Source organism: Phyllostomus hastatus, unplaced genomic scaffold (assembly GCF_019186645.2).
Source record: "Phyllostomus hastatus isolate PE091 unplaced genomic scaffold, TTU_PhHast_1.1 phas_contig_34, whole genome shotgun sequence".
NCBI classification, from domain to species: Eukaryota; Metazoa; Chordata; class Mammalia; order Chiroptera; family Phyllostomidae; genus Phyllostomus; species Phyllostomus hastatus.
Genome location: NW_025333857.1, coordinates 23,235,114 through 23,258,238, shown reverse-complemented (window position 1 = coordinate 23,258,238; position 23,125 = coordinate 23,235,114). Strand labels below are relative to the sequence as shown.

Sequence of the window (23,125 nt, the reverse complement as noted above, 5' to 3'; positions counted from 1 at the left end):
ATGGGCCACGATACCAAGACAGGGAGTCATAGTAGTAGCTCTACCTAATACATAGGAACAGATACAGGGAGGTTGATAAAACGAGGAGATAAAGAAACATGGCCCAAATGAAAGAATGTACCAAAACTCCAGAAAAAGAGCTAAATGAAATGGAAATAAATATCTATCAGATGCAGAGTTCAAAACACTGTTTATAAGGATGCTCTAGGAACTTAGTGAGGACCTCAGCAGCATAAAAAAGATCCAGTCAATAATGAACCATACACTATTCGAAATTAAGAACAATTTACAGGGAAACAAAAGTAGAGTGGTGAAGCTGAGAATCAGATCAGTGATTTGGAACATAAGGAAGAATAAAATGAACTGAAAAAAAAAATGAGGATAGTATAAGCAGTTTCTGGGGCTACTTCAAGCATTCCAACATTTGCATCAAAAGGGTGCCATAAAGAGAAGAGGAAGAGCAAGAAATTGAAAATCTATTTGAAAAAAATAATGAAAGAAAGCTTCCCTAATTTGGTGAAGGAAATACATGTGCAAGTCCAAGAAGCACAGAGAGTCCCAAACAAGATGGATGTAAAGAGGCACACTGTAAGGCACATCATAATTAAAATGCCAGAGTTTAAAGATGGAGAATCTTAAAAGCAGCAAAAGAAAAGCAGTTAGAAACTGACATTGGAGTTCCCAGAAGACTGTCAGCTGATTTCTCATAAGAAACTTTGCAGGCTGGAAGGGATTGGCAAGAAATATTCAAAGTCATGAAAAGCAGGGACTGACAGCCAAGACTGCTCTACCTAGCAAAGCTGTCTTTTAGAATAGAAGGGCAGTTAAAGAGCTTCCCAGACAAGAAAAAACTAAAGGGTTTCATCATCACCAAATCATTATTATATGAGATGTTAAAGGGATTCATTTAAGAAAAACATCAAAACTATGAACAATAAAATGACAGCAAATACAATCTATCAACAACGGAATCTCAAAAACAAACTAAGCAAACAAGAAGAACAGAGACAGAATCATCGATATGGAGAGCATTGTGATGGTTGCCAGATGGGAGAGGTGTGTGGAGGAATAGGTAAAGAGTTGAGGGGATTAAGAAGTACAAATAGATAGTTTCAGAATAGTAATGGGGATGTAACGTATGGTATAGGAACTAGAGTGGCCAAAGAATTTATACATATGACCCATGGACATGAACAGTGGTGGGGGAGTGCCTGAGGGAGTAGGGTGTGGTGCTAGGTGGAGTGGGGGATAGGGAGGAAAATCAGGATGACTGTAATAGCATAATCAATAAAATATAATTAAATAAAGTAATATAAATAAAATTCAAAAGAAAATGACAATGATGCAATGAAACAGACCAACACTTTAAAGAGAGAAGGGGCAACTGACACCTACTCCTCTGTCCGTGGCCACAGAAGGAACGACAGTCTAAGACTGCAGGGCAGGGCCATCTGTAGGTTTTTAGAAGACCTTAAAATGAAGAAAGCTCAGGGTCTCTAGCTGTCCTTTTCTTTCCTATTTATGTTAGTGAAATATTTGGGGTAAAGCTATATCAATGTAACTCATTTGCTTTTTGTGTTTCTGGGTCTCCCTGAAAAGGAAGGGCAAGTGTGGGAAATGCTTTAAATGTTTTTATAAAACATTTAAGCCTACAGGCTCTAGGCTTTGAAAGGAGGCATAGGAGGGACCTTGTGATTTTTTCCTCTGGGATTCTACATTACCTTCTGTGAAACCCTGTTATTTTCTCTATAATAAAGTTATCATAAAATTACATATGAAAGGAGGAACAATACATTATAAACTTTATAGCTGTACTGTTTGAGTGAAGAAACAAAGATTTCTTATTTGGGGCTATATTACTATTTGTCCTTAGCTGGTGTCCCAGTAAAGTCATTTTCTACTGAAAACACTTTAGTAGTTTTTTGTTAATGGTATTGTTCATTGTTGAGCAAGATTTTGAAGTTGACAGGGAAAAGACAGCATTATGAATAAGTTTTGGAAATGCCTAGTTAGATAAAACTTTTCCTTGCCCTGCAATGAAAAGAATCTATGAGCAATTTTGTTTAAAAGGCCACTCTGTTATAGCAAAGCCCGAAATGTTGCCTTGCAAAATCAGGATTAGCTGAATGTGACCAATGCTTTTATTACCATAATTGATTTCTTTCCCTTAAATGAATAATATACTTGGAGGTCATCCCATCTTACTGCATAATATCTCTACAGCCCTAAACATGGATTCTGTAGGTTTCTAGTGATAAATACTTTTTATTGTTACTACCATAAACATATGCACTAAAACTGTGAATTTTACTGTAGAGGAATGTGAGGATGAGAGGACTAGGCAGTTTATTCATGGTTGTCTAGCCAATAAGGAGCAGAACCAGTGTAGAAGTCCAGCTCTTTGACTCCAACCTAAGGACATACCACTCTGTCATTAACCCTTGTCACCTGGCATGACTCTACTGTAGCATGGACACTCAGACCCCTCCCGGTTCCATTTCGCAGACTGTAAAGTTATGTCTCTGTTAGAGAATATCCATCACACCACAGCACCAAGTTTGTGACAATGAATCCTCATTCACACAGGCAGTACACGAAAAAAATCATCTGCAGCACAGTGTTTCTGGGGTGACACGACACTATGGTTCTATGCACAAAAGAATGGAATGGCATGGCCTTCTGAGAAACAGTGGTCTCCATGTTTTATCTCTTCTAATGGTGGTGGGTTCATGATCATTAAATATTCTTTGATGACATAGTTGTCACTACTGCTGCTGCAAGTATTGCTGCAGTGAGAAGAAAAGAGTTCTCTCAATTTCCCTATGGTTTGACAAGCTCTAAACTGGCCAAAATGCAGTCTTTTGCCTGGAAGGAATAAAGTCCCATAAAAAAGGTTGCAGTAAAAAATGGAGTGGCAAATGCCCCAACCTCCATAAAAACTAGGACAAAGATTTGTCTTGCAGTACTCACTTTGTAAAGAATATAAATGGTAGGTTTAGTTTGTCATATTTATAATAAAACAGTAAAAGATTTGTGATAGAGCTAAATACCAGAAGTGATGACAGGTGGCGTTTTGCAGAGCATAATCTTCCTAAGCAGCTGTGTTCCAGGGAGAATTTACACATGGGTGAAGGGCATTACAAATAAAAGAGTTTATGCCAAAGTCATTACTTTCTTCCTCTAGAAGATGCCTCCTAAAAAGTATCACAAACAGGAGTTTATGCTTCATGCTAATCAGCCTCAGTATAAAACAAGTCAGCAAAGCCAGTAGGTCCCTTGTCCAGATTAGTACTGTGAGAGTGCAGCACGTGCTCATGTAAGGAGGACTGCAACTCAATCAGGTTGACCCTTAAGACAACATTCCAAAAGTATAGCCAAGCTTGGGGATACTGAAAAAGCCTGTAGCCCTAGGAACTGGTAAAATGACACATAATGCCTCAGCATTATGGAGCTCTCAGTGTGTTCTTAGACCAAAGAAAGGGATACCAGTACACATGATTTAATAAAAGAAAGAAATATTTCTCTGCTACCAAAAAGCATAACTCAGCACAGCAGTCCTTCACTTAAGCTATGAAGACAACATCTGAATATAGCAGGTTTCTATGCCTAGTCATATTTCACAGAAAAGGGGGTCAGCAATCTTTTACCGAAAAACTCCAGAGTAAATATTTTAGGCTCTGTGGACCATATCATCTTTTTTTCAATTACATTTTTTGATTAAATTACCACAGTTGTCCCAAGTTTTCCCCGTTCGCCCCCCTCTACCCACCCAGCACCTCCTATTCCTTCAGGAAATCTCCCCACCGTTGTTCTGAGTCCATGGGTCATGCATACAAGTTCTTTGGCTACTCCATTTCCTATACTGTACTTTACATCCACATGGCTATTCTGTAATTACCTATTTGTACTTCTTAATCCCCTCATCTCTTCCCTCATACCCCTGTACCCCATCTGTGTTTTGCCCAGGCTGCCCTTCCTGAGCTGTAAAACAACCTGACATAGTTGCTACTTGTGCTGGGCTTGGAGATTACCAGGCCAAGCCAAACTGAAACTAGGCTGGCTGCTGCTAGTGCTGGGCCTGGGGCTCACTGAGGCCAGCTGTTGCTTGTTTGGTAGGATTTAGGAAGTTTTGAGGTAGGAGCCAAGACCAGCCATTTACACGGAAAAGCAGCTTGGTTGGGGTGGAATCTCTGGGGAGCTCCAAGGCAGTCCAACATGTTAGCTAGATTGATGGAGTCTCAGATATGGCATCAACCTTCAGGCCCTGTAGGAGAGAGTTTAGAAAAGGGACAAAGGCCTCTACTCACCTTGATGCCAGACACTTCAGTTTCTCCCTGTATACCACTGGTGCACTTCAAACTGCTACCCTGGTGCTAGATCTCAGAGGTAGTGAGGCTGAGTATATGAGCCCATGTGTGGGTTCTTTAAGAGGAACTTCTTGGGGATCCAGCAGTTTCTTCCAACTGAATCCCTGCTGGTTTTGCAGCCAGAAATTATAGGGACTTTTCCTGGCACTGGAACCCTGGGCCTGGTCTCCTGGTGTGGGCCTGGGACTCCTGGCTCCTTAGATAACCCTTCTGAATGTTTGCCCACCACAGGTCAGTGAGGGACCATCCCATTATGCATCTGCACTTTTCCTACCAGTTTGGGTGGATGTGGGTGTTTAATTCTGTATGCATCAGACTTCTATTAAACTCTATGTCTGATGGTTCTGAGTGATGGATGTTCTACATTTTTCTTGTAATTTTGATGTGGTTGTATGAAGAGGTGAGCCCTGTCTGCTTTTGCCACCACCTTGACTGGAAGTCTCCCTGTCTTTTCAATTTTAAATTATGATGTCATCAGAGGCTCTTTGTGAATATACCTTGTATTATTATTGGTGAACCTTACCTGCCTGATACATTCTAAGCATTCTGATTCTCTTTTGTTTGTGGTTTTCATGCACAGTGCCATCTGATGCACGGTAGTCATGTATTTACTGGGAAGAACTGCAGAAATCATTTATTGGGTTTTAACACTGGTCAAATTTACTGAGGAAGTGCATAGCTACTATCATTCCCTAGATTTTCAATTTATGAGTTCCTATTAGAGTTCATAAGATGACTTCAAGCAGTTAAGTAATTTATAGCCATGGTATGTTAATTCTGTGAAGTTGTAGTCTAGTTAGACTAAACAAATTATAACTGCAGTTATAAGTTGTGTACAACAAACAACATAATAGTTGTATGCCTTATTTTGAATCTTAATAAAAGCAAATACCTGTCAATTTAATTTATCACCAGCTATGTTCGTATTTAAAGCCCTTTATAGTGGAATAAAAGCTTGACTTTAAGATTACGGTTCCTGCAGATTTGACAGCCACTGTGACTGAGATGTAAAATACTGTAGTGGCGTCGACTGCTATAACAAAAGCTCAGTAGCTCATTTGAAAAGCTGTTGTATGAGGTGAATTTCTTAGAGGTAAAAACAATTGAAGTAATTTTTTCCAATCAGAGATCCGAGAGGTCATCTGGTTAAAGTTCCTAGGATGTCCCTGTCAGGTTAAGAACTTTCCTGTATCACATGGTGGAACTGAAATCTTGACCAGTGCACCTTCCCCCATTACCTCTCTGTTCCAGGGCAGAGCTGCTCCCCTAATGTTCATCAAAGATTTGTGCACTCTGGTCATTCTACAATGTCTCCAAGGCAATAGTAGGAAGAAAAGAAAGCTCTTTAAAGAGTGTCATATGTAGAACAATGATTTAAAACTTCACACTTAGAAGAATGTTCGTGTACACTTGAGTCCATTTGTCCCACATTTGAATGCCTATTCTGCTCCTGGCAGTAGGATTGAGCAGAGTGCTACAGGCGTTGGATAGTCCTTGTACTCCAGTAGTTGAGACTCATGCAGAGTTTCTTAACCATAGCATTAGTTTTAGCAGCTTCTTGGCCTGCACCCCAGTATCAGCTCCCAATGGAGACAACCAGAAATGAATGTCTCCTGGCATTCTCAGATACAGTGTCAGGGGCAGAGAGCAAATGGCCTACAGTTGAGAACCACTAGGCTCGTGGGCATTCCTGGTGTGAGAGACATGCAAGCACACAGGAAAATAAGTAGTAAATACACACGGTAGGATGAACTAAACACAAGTCACATGGAGTGCTGTGAAAGAAAATGGAGAAGTGGCTTCTAGAACATTTTTCAAATTCATTGCCTTTCTCCTAGGTTGGCCCTGAACCATACTGTAGCTAAACAAGTTTATACTATATAAAAATTGTTACTTTTCAAACATTGAAAACATTTTGCTTACTAAAGGAAGTATCTATAATTGTTTTTTCTTTTTTTAAAGTAAATATTACTAGTTCTGAATAGCTGTATTCAAAGGATGGTCTTTAAATTACATAGTGGCAATTACATAGTATAGTCATGCTATCGTGTTGCTACATATCCGCAACCATTGAACAGGTGCTGATTCTGTACAACCATCTTAAGAATCAGGTGATTTGCTTACACGTTTATTTGTAAACTTGTATTTATTGTTACTGACTAACTGGGTATAGCAACTGAAGGTTATTTACCCACTTTCCATCAGAGAAAGAAGTGATTGTACAAACTGTCAAAAAAAGTTTATAAAGTTTGTTTATATAGAGTCACATTTTAACTATTACTTAGTAGAAAGAATGTAGCATTTATAAATAGCATTATTAATAACTCATAAACTGTCTTTTTTACATTTACTTAAATCTTAAGTTGAGACAAGTTCAAAATTATTTATAATGTCTATTTTGAAACTTTAGACTTTGCTAATGTAGCCTACAAAGTGAAGATCTGTATCCCTCTCAAACAAAAACAAAAATAAAACCCTTTTAACCTCTTTGATAGTACTTAACATTGTTCCTTTCCTGTCTCCTGTACACTGTGACTTATTTTTGTCTATTATTTTTCCATGTTATTGCTTTTGCTACATAAAAATAGCTATCATTTAAGTTCCTTCCCTTATTGGTCATGGTGTTTGAAGGATGTTGTTGATGCAGTTTCTGTGTACTCCTGAATGAGTGTATGCATTAATCAAAGACTATGAAATGCCTGTTGGCACTCTCAAGTTCATTTATAAATCAGCTGTTGGCTAGGTTATGCTTGCCAACATTCACTCTATTATGTTCTCTGTTAGAGTGGTGGGGAAGCGTGGAATCATGGTGGGATACCTGAGGAGCACAGGTGGCTCTCTGGGTATGTTTTGAAGAAAAGGAAATAAATTGACTGAAAAAAAAGAAGAATAGGACTGAAGATGATGAGGCATATTGTTTAATATCCTGTACCTAGGAAATACTCAAATGAACTTGCGTCAACATCCTGAGGTAGAGGTCCTTACATTAATTATAGCATATGCTTCCTTCCTACAGCAGTGGTTTACCTCTTTAGCAGTAATTTAAATAAAAAATTCTGTTTAATGCATTTAAATAGCAGATGTACATAACCCATCCACTTGTCTAATGTTCAGAAGTACAGACTTTGACCTTCGGACATTGAATCCATTAATGTTCAGATGAGTTAAGATAATTGAGATGTTCAGGTTCTGTGGTAATAACACAATTAGGCCATATGAAGGCAATACTTTATTGTTTCTTTTAAAAACAAAGTATGTACAATGACCATTTTATTGGTTTGATTTTATTACAAAACATTGTAGATATGTTGGGCATTTATATTCTTACATAGTAAATTTTTTATAGCCAACACAGTAAACTCAGTAAATAAGATGCTTATTTCTTTGTTCCATTAAAGAAAAAAATAGCCATCACCTTTAATTACTGCCTTAGTTTGACATAGATTTATTTGTTTCTACTTCAGTGAATCCTCTGTAACAGGAAAAATTTAATTTATCTATTTCTTCTTAAAAATCTCATGTAATATTTTCAGTTGCTGTAAAAAAGAAGAGCTCAGCATCAAGAATCAGTTATTGATGTTTTTCTTTATTCATTATACATATTTGAGAGTTGCAGAGCTAAAATGTGAAATGAGACCTTTAACTATTCTATAGAACATAAGTTTGTCTTAAAATTAATTAGTAATCAATTATAGAACCAGGCTACCTGGGTTTGAATCTAGGCTCCACCACAGGAATTAGGCAAGCTACTTTATACCAACCTCCAGGGGTGGAATTGTTAAATATAATGTGATTAGAATGGTGTGTGGCATTTAATAAGTGCACTATGAAAGTGATAAATAAATAGATATGTGTTTTCTTTATTGTTAATAATTTATGGTTAAAAATATATCCAAAGACATATTTGTGCCATTTAATTTATTAATTCACACAAAAAGTATTTCTTGACCACATTGATTGAGAGTGGCAGTAGTGAACATGATAAGCGTAGTCTTTGTCTTTTCACAGGTAACCCTTAAAGAGTAACACATAAAATAATTACACAACTAATTAATTGTGACTATTATGTTTGCCACATGTTCAGGGCATTGGTTTGTTTATAGTAGGGGATACCTACCTAGACTGTATTTAAGGTGAAAGGTGAAAGATGGTACCTGGATAAATATGCTCAGTATAGCAAGGTTTATCAATCTTGTTTATCTTTTCAAAGAACCAGTTCTTGGTTTCATTGACCTTTTGTATTAATATTTTTTAGACTCTATTTTGTTTTTTTCCACTCCGATCTTTACTATTTTCTTTCTTCTACTAACTTGGGGCTTTGTTGTTCTTTTTCTAGTTCGTATATATACATATATATATAATTTATTGGTGATTTTTCTTGTTTCCTGAGGTAGGACTGTATTGCTCTGTTGCTATGAATTTCCCTCTTAGGACTGTTTTCATGTGCCCCATAGATTTTGGGTTGTTATGTTTACATTTTAGTTTGTCTCAAAATATCTTGATTTCTTCCTTGATATTATTTTTCACCCATTCATTGTTTAGTCACATGTTATTTACCCTTCAAGTGTTTTTGTGTTTTTTAGGTTCTTTTCCTTGTAATTGATTACTGGTTTCAGACAACTGTGATCAGAGAAGATACTTGATATAGTTTCAATCTTAAATTTTTTGAGACTTGTTCTGTGGCCAAACATGTGGTCTGTCCTGGAAAATGTTCCATGTGCACTTGAAAGCATGTATATTTTGCTGCTTTGGAGTGAAATGCTTTCTACAAGCATCAATTAAATCCATCTGGTGTGGTGTATCATTTAAGTCCTCTCTTTTCTAGTTAATTATCTGTCTGGAAGATATAACCATTGATGTCAATGGGTTTCAAATCCCCTACTATGACTGTATTTCTGTCATTCTCTCCCTTTATGTCCATCAGTGTTTGTTTATATATTTAGGTGCTCCTCTGTTGGATGCATGAATGTTTAAAAGGGTTATATCTACTTGTTACACTGATCCCTTTATCATTATGTAATGTTTTCCTATGTCTCTTATATAGTCTGTTTGAAGCCTATTTTATGTTATATAAGTATAGCTACCCCAGCCTTTTTTCTTTCTTTTTTTTTTTTTCATGAACTGCCTTTTCCCATGCCTTTCAATCTCTGTGTATCTGATCTGAAGTGGGTGTCCTGTAGATAGTAGAGAAGGCCTGTCCAGAAAGTATCTAGCCTTGCAGTATGAAAACTAGAGACATTTCTCAAAGAAGATACAAGAAACATTATACATAGGACAATGATGCCTCAGTCCCTTTCAAAGTAGGTACCTTGGGATCTCACCCAGTTCTCCCAATAGCCATCAGCTGCCCTGTTATGTTTTTCTGAATCTTATCGATGGTCAGAAATATCTTCCCTTTTAAAGGTGATTTTAGTTTTGGGAAAAGCCAGAAGTCCCAGGGTGCCAAATATGAGCTGTAGGGGTCTGAGTCACCTGGGTGATTTGACATTTTGCCAAAAAACTGCATGAGATGTGATGCATGAGTGGGTGCTTTGTTGTGTTGAAGCTGTGAATCACAGGTTGCTCATAGCTGTGGCCTTCTGCATCATCCAAATAGTTTCTGCAGAAGAATGTTTACAGTTAAGGCTAAATTTGATGCAGATTTATTGCTCTACTCACTGTCACTTTGAATGTGACTGGCACAGTGTCTACCATCCCCACTGACTAAGACAGTGAAGTCATTGTTCATGGATGTGCATTCCAGTACACTCTCCTTGGCTGCTAGGTTACATTGGTGTGGCACAAACCATTCTCCTTATATTAACAATGGTTAGACATTTTCTGGGCAGACTATATATATAGTCTGTGTTTATATCTATCATATATCTGTTTTTATTCATTCAGCTACTCTATGTCTTTTAATTGGAGCATTCAGTCCATTTGCATTTAAAGTGATTATTGATAGGTATGTAATTATTGCACTTTTATTGTTTATAATTATGTTCTAATTTTTTCTTCTTCTTAAAGAAGTCCCTTTAACATTTCTTGTAGTACCGCTTTAGTGGTGATGAAACACTTTATCTTTTTCTTGTCCTGGAAGCTCTTGATTACTTCTTCAATTTTAAATGATAGCCTTGCTCCTTAGCATCATCTTATTTATAGATCCTTGCTTTTCATCACTTTGAATATTCCCTACTAATCCCCCGTGGCCTGAAAAATCAGCTAGAAGTCTTATGGGAGCTCCCTGGTAGGTAAGTAACTGTCTTTCTCTCTTGCTGCTTTTATTTTTTTTCATTATATTTTATTGATTATGCTGTTACAGTTCTCCTAATTTTCCCCCCTTTACTCCTGTTCCCCAAACCCAGCACCCCAAATTCCCTCAGGCCATCCCCACACCATTGTTTCTGTCCATGGGTCATGTAATTCCTTTGGCTACTTTGGTTCCTGTACTGTACTTTACATTCCCATGGCTATTCTGAAACTATCTATTTGTACTTCTTAATCCCCTCACCTCTTCACCCATTCCCGCACACCCCCGTCCCATCTGGCAACCATCAAAATGCCATGATTCTGTGTCTGTTCCTGTTTGCTTAGTCTGTTTGGGGGATTCCATTTTTGATAGATTTGTATTTATTGCTATTTTATTAGTTTATTAGTTTCATAGTTTTGATCTTCTTCTTTTGTCTTAAATAAGTCCCTCTAACATTTCATATTATAATGGTTTGGTGATGATGAACTCCTATAGTTTTTTCTTGTCTGTGAAGCTCTTTATCTGTCCTTCAATTCTCTTGTTTTTTTTTAAAGATTTTATTTATTGATTTCTAGATAGAGGGGAAGGGAAAGAGAAAGAGAGAGGGAGAGAAACATGTATGTATGAGAGAATTGATTAATCTGTTGTCTCTTGCATGCTCCCAACCAGGGACCTGGCTCACAACCCAGTCATGTGCCCTCACCGGGAATTGAACCAGTGAGCTTTCTGTTTGTGAGCCAGTGCTCAATCACTGAGCCATACCAAGTAGGGCTGTCATTCGATTGTAATTGATAGCTTTCCTGGGTACTGCAATCTTGGCTTTAGGTCCCTACTTTTCATTACTTTGAATATTTCATGCCAATCCTTCTGGCCTGAAAAGTTTCTTTTGAGAAATCAGCTGACAGTCTTATGGGAACTCCCCTATAGGTAACTAACTTCTTTTCTCTTGCTACTTTTAAAATTCTGTTTTTATTTTTAACCTTTGGCATATTAATTATGATGTGTCTTGGAGTGAGCCTGTTTGCGTCTATCTTGTTTGGGACTCTCTGTGTTTCCTGGGCTTGCATCTCTATTTCCTTCACCAAATTAGGGAAGCTTTCTGTCATTATTTTTTTAAATAGGATTCCAATTTCTTGCTCTTTCTCTTCTCCCAGCACCCCTGTGATGCGAATTTTGTACCTCTTGAAGTTGTTCTAGAGGCTGCTTATACTATCTTTGTTTCTTGGGGATTCTTTTTTCTTGTTGTTCTGATTGGTTGTTTTCTTTCTTCCTTATGTTCCAAACACTGATTTGATTCTTGGCTTCATCCACCCTACGATTGTTTCCTTGTACACTGTTCTTTATTTTAGTTAGTGTAGCCTTTGTTTCTCATTAGGTCTTTTTTATGCTGCTGAAGTCCTCACTAAAGTCCTTGAGCATCTTTATAACCATTTTTTACAACTCTGAGTCTTGCTAGCTGCTTGTCTACATGCCATTTAGTTTTTTTCTGGTGATATCTCCTGTTCTTTCATTTTGAACACGTTTCTTTGTCTCCTCATTTTGGCATGCGCACCCTGTCTCTCTCTCTCTCTCTCTCTCTCTCTCTCTCTCTCTCTCTCTCTCTCTCTCCTTTTTTCTATGTATTCAGTAGGCCTGCTATGTCTCCCAGTGTTGGTAGTTGGCCTTTTGTATGAAGTGTCTTATGGAGCCCAGTGGTGCAATCTTCCTAATCATGTCAGTCAGCTGTTCTAGGAGTATCCCTTGTGTAGGTTATGTGTGCTCTCCTGTTGTAGTTGATATTGAGCCTTGATTGTTTTTTGACATGTCTATGTGTTGACTTGACCTTCATGCTGTGGCTGGCTGTGGGTATTGGCCATGGCCATAGTGTATGAAGTACTGTGTCCATGCTGACCTCACTAAATAGAATATGCCCCAGCAGGTTCTGGTACTTGCAGGACCACCCTTTTGGTGGGCTACTGGTGGAAATAATCAGGTGGTGCCCTGTTGTGGCCTGAAGCCAGCCACCAGGTGTGTTGGTTCAGGTGCCTTTTGGTAGGGCCTCCAGTGCAGGTCAATGTCAGAGCTTCCTGTGACCAGCCTTGCACTACCTGTTAGGAGGCACAAAGTGATGTGTGGTTGGTATCTGCTTGTGCTAGGCCTGGGTATGTGTGGAAGGGGCCAAGCTGTGAACTGAGGCTGGCTGCTACTAGCACTGTGCCTGGGGCAGGTCAGTGAAAGGCCAAAAACACCCTGAGACCTCAGCCACCTGCCGTCTTCCCATTAGTCTCAGCCACTGAAAGAATCTTGGGTGGTACATGAGTTGTGTGAGGCAGTTTTTGAGGGAATCACCAAGTATAAGAGAGTGGTGTTCAGCAGGTTAATACAGATTGAAACTTGGCACCAGTGCTGCATCTCAGGGCACTCAGCAAAAGTCTTGGTATACTGCTGTCTACCTGGCGCCTTTAGGCCTTTGTGGTGGGGCAAGGTCTTAGGGAGTTGTCAGGGTAGAATTAATAGAGCTTACCAGATAAAGATTTAGTCTTGTGGGGGGATTTCTCAACACAGGAAAGGTGGCGCTTCTTGGCTGTGCAGGATGTTAGCCCTCACCCTGAAGGTATACAACTCAGTAACTGGACTTCCTCGAGAATATTTTAAGAAAGACTACAACACAGGCCCAGGCTGGTTGCCTCTGACTCTTTCTTGGACTGTGTCCGAGTTGGGTAGGGTGGGTTTTTAGGGAATAATCAAGGTGGAGCTAGTGTAGGTCGCCAGCTACTGTCATGTGAGGAGTGGAGGGCTCAATACAGGGACATTGGTAGCTGTCCCTCCAACCGTTAGCTGAAGCTTCACAACTCATTGTTTCCCTGTATGATGCTGTTGTTCCCCCACCCCCAGCCACCATCCCTCCACTGGAACCTACTATTCCTTTAAGAGTGCACCTGGTTTTCCAGCAGCTTTCCATCCCACAGAGTGGTTGGTATCCCTGCTGATTTTTGCAGCCAGGTGTTATGTGAGCTCCTGTCCCTGGCAGTGGTGCTCTGGGAAGGGGAGCCTAGCATGGGGGATCCTCTGCATCTGAAATATTCATCCAGATCATAATCACTGCGTGTGGGTATGGGGCTGGCCTGTTTTGTGTCTCCACACCTTTTTACCAGTCTCAATGTGGCTTCTTCTGTTTATCCTTAGTTACATGACTTCTGTTTAGCCAGTCTTCAGGTGGTTACCCAGTTTGATTGTTCTATAATTAAGTTGTAATTTTGATGTGGTCATAGGAGAAGGTGAATGCAGTTTTCACCTCTTCTGCCCTCTTGGAGAGACTCTCTGGGTTTGTTTAAAGGGATCTTTACTGTTTAGCAGAATATGAGGCTGCTGTCAGCTTTTTTTAGGAGTACTTTCTGGACTTAGTCCAGCTTGGATTTTAATGTATTCAGTAATAAAAGTATATGTGAATATGAGAAAATGTAGATCATTAAAATTGCATTATTATATAGCTAGTTTTTACATTTGGATTGATTAATGAGTTTCTGTGGAGTAAAAATAGAGCACAAATCACCAAACCACTTTCTAGATTTTATCAGTAGACACATTGCCCTTGGGGACTTCTCTTGTCCAGAGCTGTTAATGATTCATTGGAACAGTGACAATTCTACATTTTATTTGAATTAACCAATTACTTAGAGATTAGACATTGAGTGAGAAATCTGATTTATAGTTGTATGTCACTTGTTGGAAGAAAAGGTACTCCTTAACATTTATAACATGTTTCCTATTAATTAAGGCAGAGTCCTCATATAGCCTAATGAAATACTCTTGAGGTGTCCAAATCAAAGGTTCTACATAATAAAGGTAATTCAATTTTAAATAGATTATGTAAATAGAAATGAGCCAAATCATTAAGTAATACAAATATAGTGAAGTTAACATTAGAGTTTAATTTTCATTTTTGTCTTGCTTGTTACAGCACTAGCAATACTATAGTGTTTTGGCAATCATTCAATGAATATTAATGGAGCATGTGATATATGTTGGTTGGTGATGGATATATATGGTGGTAAAACAGACCTGAACCTTGTCCTTCTAGAACGTAGGTTCTAGTGTGGGCAGCAGATGTTAACTAAATAAACACAGAAACATTTGATTACAAATTGTTTTTAATGATCTGAAGGAAAGGCAAAAGGTGCTAGGAAATGAAATACTTTTGGTTTGAGAAAAAAAAGGATTAAGAATGAAGAGAAACTTTGTCACTTCAGAAAGGGATCCACCTATTTATGGATGTTCCCACTACAGGTGTGGGCCTTTAGTCTAAGCAACCTCCTTTTGCTGTGTCCATTTCTAGTTATACCCACTACCTTTGTACTCACACTGCTTCCTCAAAAGTCACATATAAGGAGATAGATCAGTCTCTCACATCTGTATACTTATTGTAGGTAGACATACATATATATTACATTTATGATCACGTACATTGCTTTTAAAAGATTTGTATTTATTTATTTTTATAGAGAAGGGTGGGAGAAAGAAAGGGAGAGAAATATCAATGTGTGGTTTGCCTCTCATGCACCGTCAACCAGGGACCTGGCCCACACCGAGGCATGTGCCCTGACTGGGAATCGAACCAGTGACCCTTTGGTTTGCAGGCCTGCACTCAAACCATTGACCCACACCAGCCAGGGCCATAACCTGCTTTTTCTACCTAATGATAATGCTTTTCCATATCATTAAATGTTCTTCCACAAGTTATACTGTTTTTTAAAGGAATGCCCTATTATTTTCAGAAAATTTTTTTTTTTTCCGTTTTTTGGGTCTTAGATAAACACTGCAGATGTGAACATTCATAAACATAAATTGGTACATTAATTAATAATTATTTTCTTAGGATAGATTTCCAGTTGTATCACTGGTCTCATATTAATATTTCAAAAGATTATTTCATATTTAAATGTTTTATTATGTGTCACTGAATTATTGGCATTATTTATTTGTAATATGTCATGAGATGGTTTAATGCAGCTTCATTTTCATTTGTGAGTCTGAAGTCAAGCAGCTAATAGTACAAGTCACGGAAGTTAGTTCTGCATGTTGGATTCCTCTTGGCCTTAATCTGATTTAAATTCTGTTCTTTCTGTCCTGATTTCCTAGAAGAATAATGAATCTTCTTATAAGAACTGTTTCTCTACTTCTTTATTGATGGTGTTCTAAACTTGTCCAGGGAGAAATTGAAGAAACAGTTAGAATCTATTGTGTGTTTATCTACCTTCTCTTTATTTTTCCTTCTGGGTCATGTTGAATATATCTACCTGATTTTATGCTTTAAATAGTTTCATAAAATTAATAACAAATAATAGAAGTGCCAGACATGTTCTCAGAGTTGAGTGGGGATGTAGAAATTGCCAGGTAAGATAAATCTGACATGCTGAATCACTTACTTAGAGTGTTGCTGCATGTTTTATACAGAAGTGTTGCTGAAAAAGTGTATTGTCAGTGAAGTTTAAAATTTTTATTTCCAAAAAAATTATTTGTTTTCCTTTTTATTATTTAATGTTAAATTTCCAACCATATTGTTAACATTAAAATACCTGAAGTAAATTATACTTTTTCCTAAAGGCATTGATTTTTTTATCTAGTTAGCTGCCCTGAGGTTTGCTGTTTTGTAAGTATAATACCAGAGATTTTAGGTGGCAAAAAACATGTGATCCGAGTGCACTGAGTGTGGGCTAGTGTTTATAGGACTCATTTTCAGAATTCAGTATGACATATGGGGATTAAAAAATATAACCTAGAATATATTCAGATTCAGAAAATATAACCTAGAATTTATTTGAAAGCTGTTACAAAGTTGTTTTGTTTCTCTCATCCCAAGAACACCTGTAATATATACCTTTACTATACACTATCCATAGTATTCTGGGGCTTATAGTATGTATACATGACCACTTTATTACCTTTTTTCATTCCTTCCTCACTCACTCTCTTAATAATGTATTTATTTATTAATATTTCCCTACATTGATATTCGTGTTTGAACTGTGCATAAAACATGGAAAAGGTTTAGAGGATGCTGCCTTTACCTCCAATTACACAGAAGAGAAGAGGTGAACATCTGCAGCATCAGTGATAATCATTTTTAACATGACCGGCATTTCTTGTGAAACCTGGAAGAAAACTAGTTCTGTGTTCAGGCCCTTGGTTTACTCAGCATGATCCTATCTACTCAGTTGTTGCTCAGTGAATTGGAAATGATAAATCCCAGAAAGGCTGGTTGGTAGGAAATGGAATGTTTCATCACTTGAACCTTTTCTTTTTAATTCACTATCCTTGTCATATCCAGCAAGTCACTGAGCATTTTTGTGCCTCAGTTTTTATCTGTGAATTATGATGATTAAAGCAAATGATTTACTTCATAAAACTCATTCCAGGTGCAGTATGAACTTCTAATTGTGTTCACTTAGTCATTTAAAAAGAATTATTTAAGTGATTCTCAAAAATCAGAATATCTGAGCATCATAGAAGGATTATATGTTGTATGCTTCCATGCTATTTCTGAGGGCTCTCATACATGATCTTATATATACTTATGAGGAAATATTTATATTCATAAAACACTAGATCCCTCAGACTCTGCAGATCCCCGTTTTATCTCATGTTGCCCAATTTATCATCCATATAAAGTGTAACATGCAAGCATGAATTCAGAACAAAGTAAATTCATCTGTCCCTCAATACTAAAAAGTTCAATTTCATGCTGTGTTTTACATGGCACAGCAGGAGTGAAGTGTTTTATGTCTGTAACCCTGAACTTCCACAACCATTCTGCCAGATATGCAGGTAAGTGTCAAGAAGCAGAAACTGTAAAAATAATTTCTACAGAATGTTTTGAGGACTCCGAGAGCAAACTATTTGAATCTATTTCCTTCATTTTACATGGTTTTCTTCGTCTGTTTGAGCTGTGTTCCCATGGGTTAGAAAGATAGAGTTTTGGCCCTGGCTGGTGTAGCTCAGTGGATTGAGCGTGGGCTGGGAACTAAAGTGCCCCAGGTTCGATTCCCAGCCAGGGTACATGCCTGGGTTGCAGGCCATAACCCCCAGCAACCGCACATTGATGTTTCTCTCTCTCTCTCTCTCTCTCTCTCTCTTCCCTCTCTAAAAATAAATAAATACAATCTTAAAAAAAAAAAAAGAAAGATAGAGTTTCTAGCCCCATACTTTAAATTGCTTTATAATTACTTTACTTTATAAGGGATACATATCCTGGCCTGGTGAAGCCTAAAAATATTCGGAAGAAATTAATCTGAACCTATTAGAAGTAGGGGGAGCGGAAGAAACATATTTTGGAAAATTATTAGCTAGATTGGATAAACTCTATCAACACAGCATGATATCATGCATAAAAAAATAATGAGACCCAGACATTTGTTTTCAACATTTCAATTTAGTTATGTGTCATAGAAAAAGGAGTTTGAGATGGAAATATGAGACCCCTATTTAAATTCAAAACCATTTAAAATGTATTGAACATGGTTTGGTTTTGGGATCCCACAATGGAGTGGATGAAGAGTGTGGGAGGTGTTCTGGATTTGAATGTGGCAAAGGTTACATTATTTGTGAGCTGTGTGACCTTGAGCATGTTAACTTAGAATCTCTGAGTGTCTATTCCCTCATATATTTTTAAAAGGTTATTGAAAAATATTTTTAAGGGCCTCTTTATCCTTTAGATACCTAGAATGCACTCCTCAGTAAGACACAGTGTATATTTTCATGGTTTAAAATAGAATGGAAGGGGAAGGCCAGATATGGCAAAAGTATCTGAAACCACTCACAAAAATGATTCATTAAAATTAGGGTAAGATATTTGGTTCTGATATAATACTTTTTACTATGACTGTGATATACCTTTTGCTTTTAGGGAGCTTTTAAAGTTGCTCTCATCATTATGTCTATGAAAACAAAACTTTCAGAATTTTATTCTGGGTGTATATTCTGGAAACCCTGGAGCCTTCAAAGGTATTGTGTACCCTGACAAAACTGGAGTTCTGGGAACTCTACAGACCAGTCTGGGGAAAACAAAGGATGTCGAAGCCTCTTGCAGACCTTGCTTCCTTAATGGACATAGGACAAAGGAAATGGCCTTTGCACTCCTTATATACTGACGTGGTTGATTAATATTGATCGTAGTTTGTGTTTCTATTTTCTCCCTGCTCAGTCAGTGTAAATGTAATTATGTAGTTTAATTTTCATGTACTCTGCTAAAACAGCCCATTATTTATCTTTGACTGGTATCACATAAAATATAACCCAGGAAATCAAAATGCTGTGTAAATATTATTTTTCAACTTAATTAAACCTAAATATTTTAAAACTCTATTTCCTGTAATAAAATAATTCTTATAAATTGTCAGGTAATTATAATAATTTTTCACAAAATTATTTATGTAAGAGGGTACATGTACAAGTGAGCAGTGATTGAATAAGTATATAGATAAAATAAATCAAGGTTACAGTTGATAATTACATATGACTAAGGGGTGAAGGTCCATTTGTGTGTACAGTGATGGGTTCCTAGTTTGTCCCATAGATAGGAACTGGACTTGGAGGAAACAGGACATTTTCTGTTGTACTACCACATAAGTTTCTTGCAATTTTTTTTGGCTTTGGTTAACTATTTGAAGAATCACACATCTTTACCATCTTTGAAAGTGAGTTCTGTAAAATATAAATATTTAAGTAAAAACTGAGACTAAAAATTTTTCTTGGGTTGACAAGAGCATTTTGAGTTTACTTCAGTTTTTGTGGAGAAGGGCATCATGGAGATCACAATTATGTTTAAAGAGCTCAGTTGATCCAGTATGTTTACATACTTTTTGACCTTTGATTCCCTGTGACAGAGCTAGGAGAACATTTTTATATGAAGAAGATGACAGAGCTCATGGGATCTCCAGTTTCATGTAGCTGTAGGCAGACCTAGGTACAGCAAGCAGAAAGAGAATGTGACTGCTGTTGTTTAATCATATTAAACATAGTCATATTTATTAATTAGTTAGAATAAGCACCACTGTGGGCTTTTTCTGTATTTAGCTTCTTTAGCTCAGCATAATATACGTTAAATTTATGTACATTTACTACACTGAATCTGAATTCTCCTTTTTCTAATGTAATTCCTTAGAACAAAATTTCTAATTTCTTGAGCTACTTAAGAAATACTGGTGGTCTATTGGGAGTACCCCAACAAGGGTGAAATTCATTTCAAATTTGTAACTGGTTATGAAAATTTTATGATAAAAGAATGGATGGGCTAGAGAAGTAGAATGTTTTACTCACTTTTTGGTATTTATTTAGAGGAATTTCAATATAAACAGATCCCTTTATATTTTTTATAGTTAATCCACATATTATATACTTTTATTCATTATTAATTGTCTGGTGAACATGTAAAGAAATAAATCCATCCCTAACTGGTGTGGCTCGGTGGATTGAGCCCTGGCCTGCAAACCAAAGGGTTACAAGTTCGATTCCCAGTCTAGGGCACATGCTTGGGTTGTGGGCCAGGTCCTCAGTAGGGGTGTGTGAGAGGCAACCATATATTGCTGTTTCTCTCCCTCTCTTTCTCCCTCCCTTCCTCTCTCTAAAAATAAATAATTTTTTAAAAAAGATAGAAATCCAGCAATTTTTGTAGTATCTCATTAGGTTAGGTGTTTATACAAATAGACTAATACCAATAGAGGCTGGTAAATTACTGAGTGTAGAATGCATCTATTTTCTAAAATTGTTTTATTTAACAACTCTAAATTAGACCATGTTTCTGTTAAAATAATTGATTAAGTTAAATTCCATAAAAGTTGGAACATAATGCTAGAAAATACTGATCCGAAGCACTTGTGTAGAGTACATATGGCAGAATATTGTGCCTTCATGACATTCAGAATCAGAAATAACTAGGCTTAAGTATAGCAAGGAAGTCTTGGGATCCTGGCCATCTGTAAATCTAGTGTGATTTAACAGTGTGGCAGTATCAGAGAGCTGATCCTTTCTCTTCTATACATTTGATATGATGCAGTATAAACCTATTCCATTTTATATTGGGTAGATGTTTACATAAATGTGAGATGAAGATTGAAGAGAGTGGATTAGTAGTAACATAGTTTGTGTTAATGCTAAGAAATTACTAGCAGGTTATTCTTTATATGTAAAAAGAAAAAAGAGTGTTTAGCATTTGGTCATCACTTAGCAGAAAACTGATAAAAGGTTAAAGAATAGGAAATAATGAATTGATTCAAACCTGGATGAATAAAGACTGGATTGTAGTATATCAGTTGGTCAAAAAATCAGATTAAAAAAAACTCATCATAGCCTTTCATTTAATACCCACATTGTATAAAGATGTCTCCTGATGCTCTACCCTTAGAATTGTCTGCACATTTTTTTCAGTGAAGTATCTGAACTTACTAAGTAATAAATGATCTATGTTGCTATAAAAGGTAGCTTAATAATTGAGAATAAAATTATATTTCAGGCCTGGTTACTCATTTTGGCCCTAAACAGTTATCACATCACTCATAATTTTGGTTTAAATAAGAAGTTGCTGTGCCTAATACTTAAAGTGTCTTTGTTACTATTTAATGTAGAAATTGTGAATAATTGTGTCTATGTTAATAACATGTTCTTAATTCTTATTGAAATAGCTAAAGAAAGTGCGTTGTTAGTAAATAAATGGAGAATATTTTCCATTCATTGTCTTTTTTTGTTCTTTATTTATTAAATACTCTTTATCATTGGGTACCTGGTACAAACTTTCAGGCTCTCAAAGCCAATGAATGGTGAGTCCATTGAAAGTTTGGCATTTTTATATATTATACATAGTCCCATATTTTCGTAGTTCATGTATTTGGAGATGTAGGACAGTTTTACTATGTGTTGGAAAGGAAATAACACTTTTTCTTTTTTACTGTAGTTCTGACCTAATGTAGCAATTTGGTTTTGCCATGAGGATGATTAACTGATAACCTTTGAGAATAATAATTTTGGGGGGTGGACTAGATTTTGATAAAATTATGTGTTAAAAATAAAATTTGTCAACTGATTTGAATTCCTGAAGGAAACAAATTAAAATATTTCTTATATTTTTTTACATATGAGCCCTTTCAGTGTTAAAATATAGTTACGATCATAATGAAGCATAGGATCTTACAGTAATTTTAGGTTGAAATGTATACTACTCGTGTTAGCAGAAGACCTCAATATGTGCTTTATTTGGATACTTATAAATTTTCAAAACAAGAGTTTGCCACCATTGGCTTGCCCTTTTTAAAATTGTCCTGTTAGTAAATCTGATCCATAATTTTTGTGATCAAAGATACCTTCACATGCTAATTTATGTTTCTATGATTGCTGTCTCCATTGAAATTAACCAGAAAAAATTAATTTTGAATTTTATTTTTTGTTATAAAGGATTTCTTTCTTATCCCTTAAAGAAAATTTTGGATTTTAGCATCTTTACTATAATCTCAACTCATTTTGCAAACACCAGCTGCAATATATTAAGGATTTCCTATAGAAAGGATGATCTTTGGTATAAGAGCTCTTGTGAGAGTAGAAAGAAAATCATGGACCACCACTGATCTTGGGAGGTACTAGAGGACCTCTTCTGTTAAAACTGAGATTTCTGTGTCTTACTGACAAGTATCTGTGAGGCTTGCCTTCAACAATGTAAGTAAACCACCTAGCCAAGGAAATATATTTGGTGTTTACTAAACAATGGTTTCCTCTTCCTCCTCCTCCTTCCTTCTTCTTCATATAAGTTTTTTTACAAATTCATTGTTAAAAATAATTCTTTCGGTCAGTTCTAGGATTGGTGAAAGATACTTTAAATGCGTAAAATCCTAAAAAAATTTGTAGATGAATTTACCTTTGGGATGATTTTCCTAACTAATCATAATTTTTTAAAAAATGTATTTTAATGATTATGCTATTATAGTTGTCCCATTTTTTCTGCCCTTTATCTCCCTTCTTTCTGCATCTCTCCTCCCACCAGGTGTATTCCCTCCATCCCCCCCTTAGTTCATATCCATGGGTTGTACATATAAGTTCTTTGGCTTCTCCATTTCCTGTATTGTTCTTAACTTCCTGCTGTCTATTTTGTGGCTACCAATTATGCTTCTTATTCTCTGTACCATTTCCCCCAATCACTCCCCTCCCACTCTGGCTGATAATCCTCCATATGATCTCCGTTTCTGTGAATCTGTTCCTGTTCTAGTTGTTTGATTAGTTTGTTTTTGTTCCTGTTTTTTAGGTTCAGTTATTGATAGTTGTGAGTTTGTTGTCATTTTACTGTTCATATTTTTGGTCATCTTCTTTTTCTTAGATAAGTCCCTTTAACATTTCATATAATAAGGGCTCGGTGGTGATGAACTCCTTTCACTTGATTTTATCTGGGAAGCACTTTATCTGTCCTTCCATTCTAAATGATAGCTTTGCTGGATAGAGTAATCTTGGATGTAGGTCCTTGCCTTTCATGACTTGGAATACTTCTTTCCACCTCCTTCTTGCCTGCAAGGTA

At 36.8% G+C, this 23,125-nt stretch overlaps 1 protein-coding gene across 3 annotated transcripts in view; it reads left to right on the top strand.

The window, feature by feature from the left end:
* KDM4C (lysine demethylase 4C) overlaps positions 1-23,125 on the top strand; it is a 381,686-nt gene that overhangs the window by 180,622 nt on the left and 177,939 nt on the right. The window lies entirely within an intron of this gene.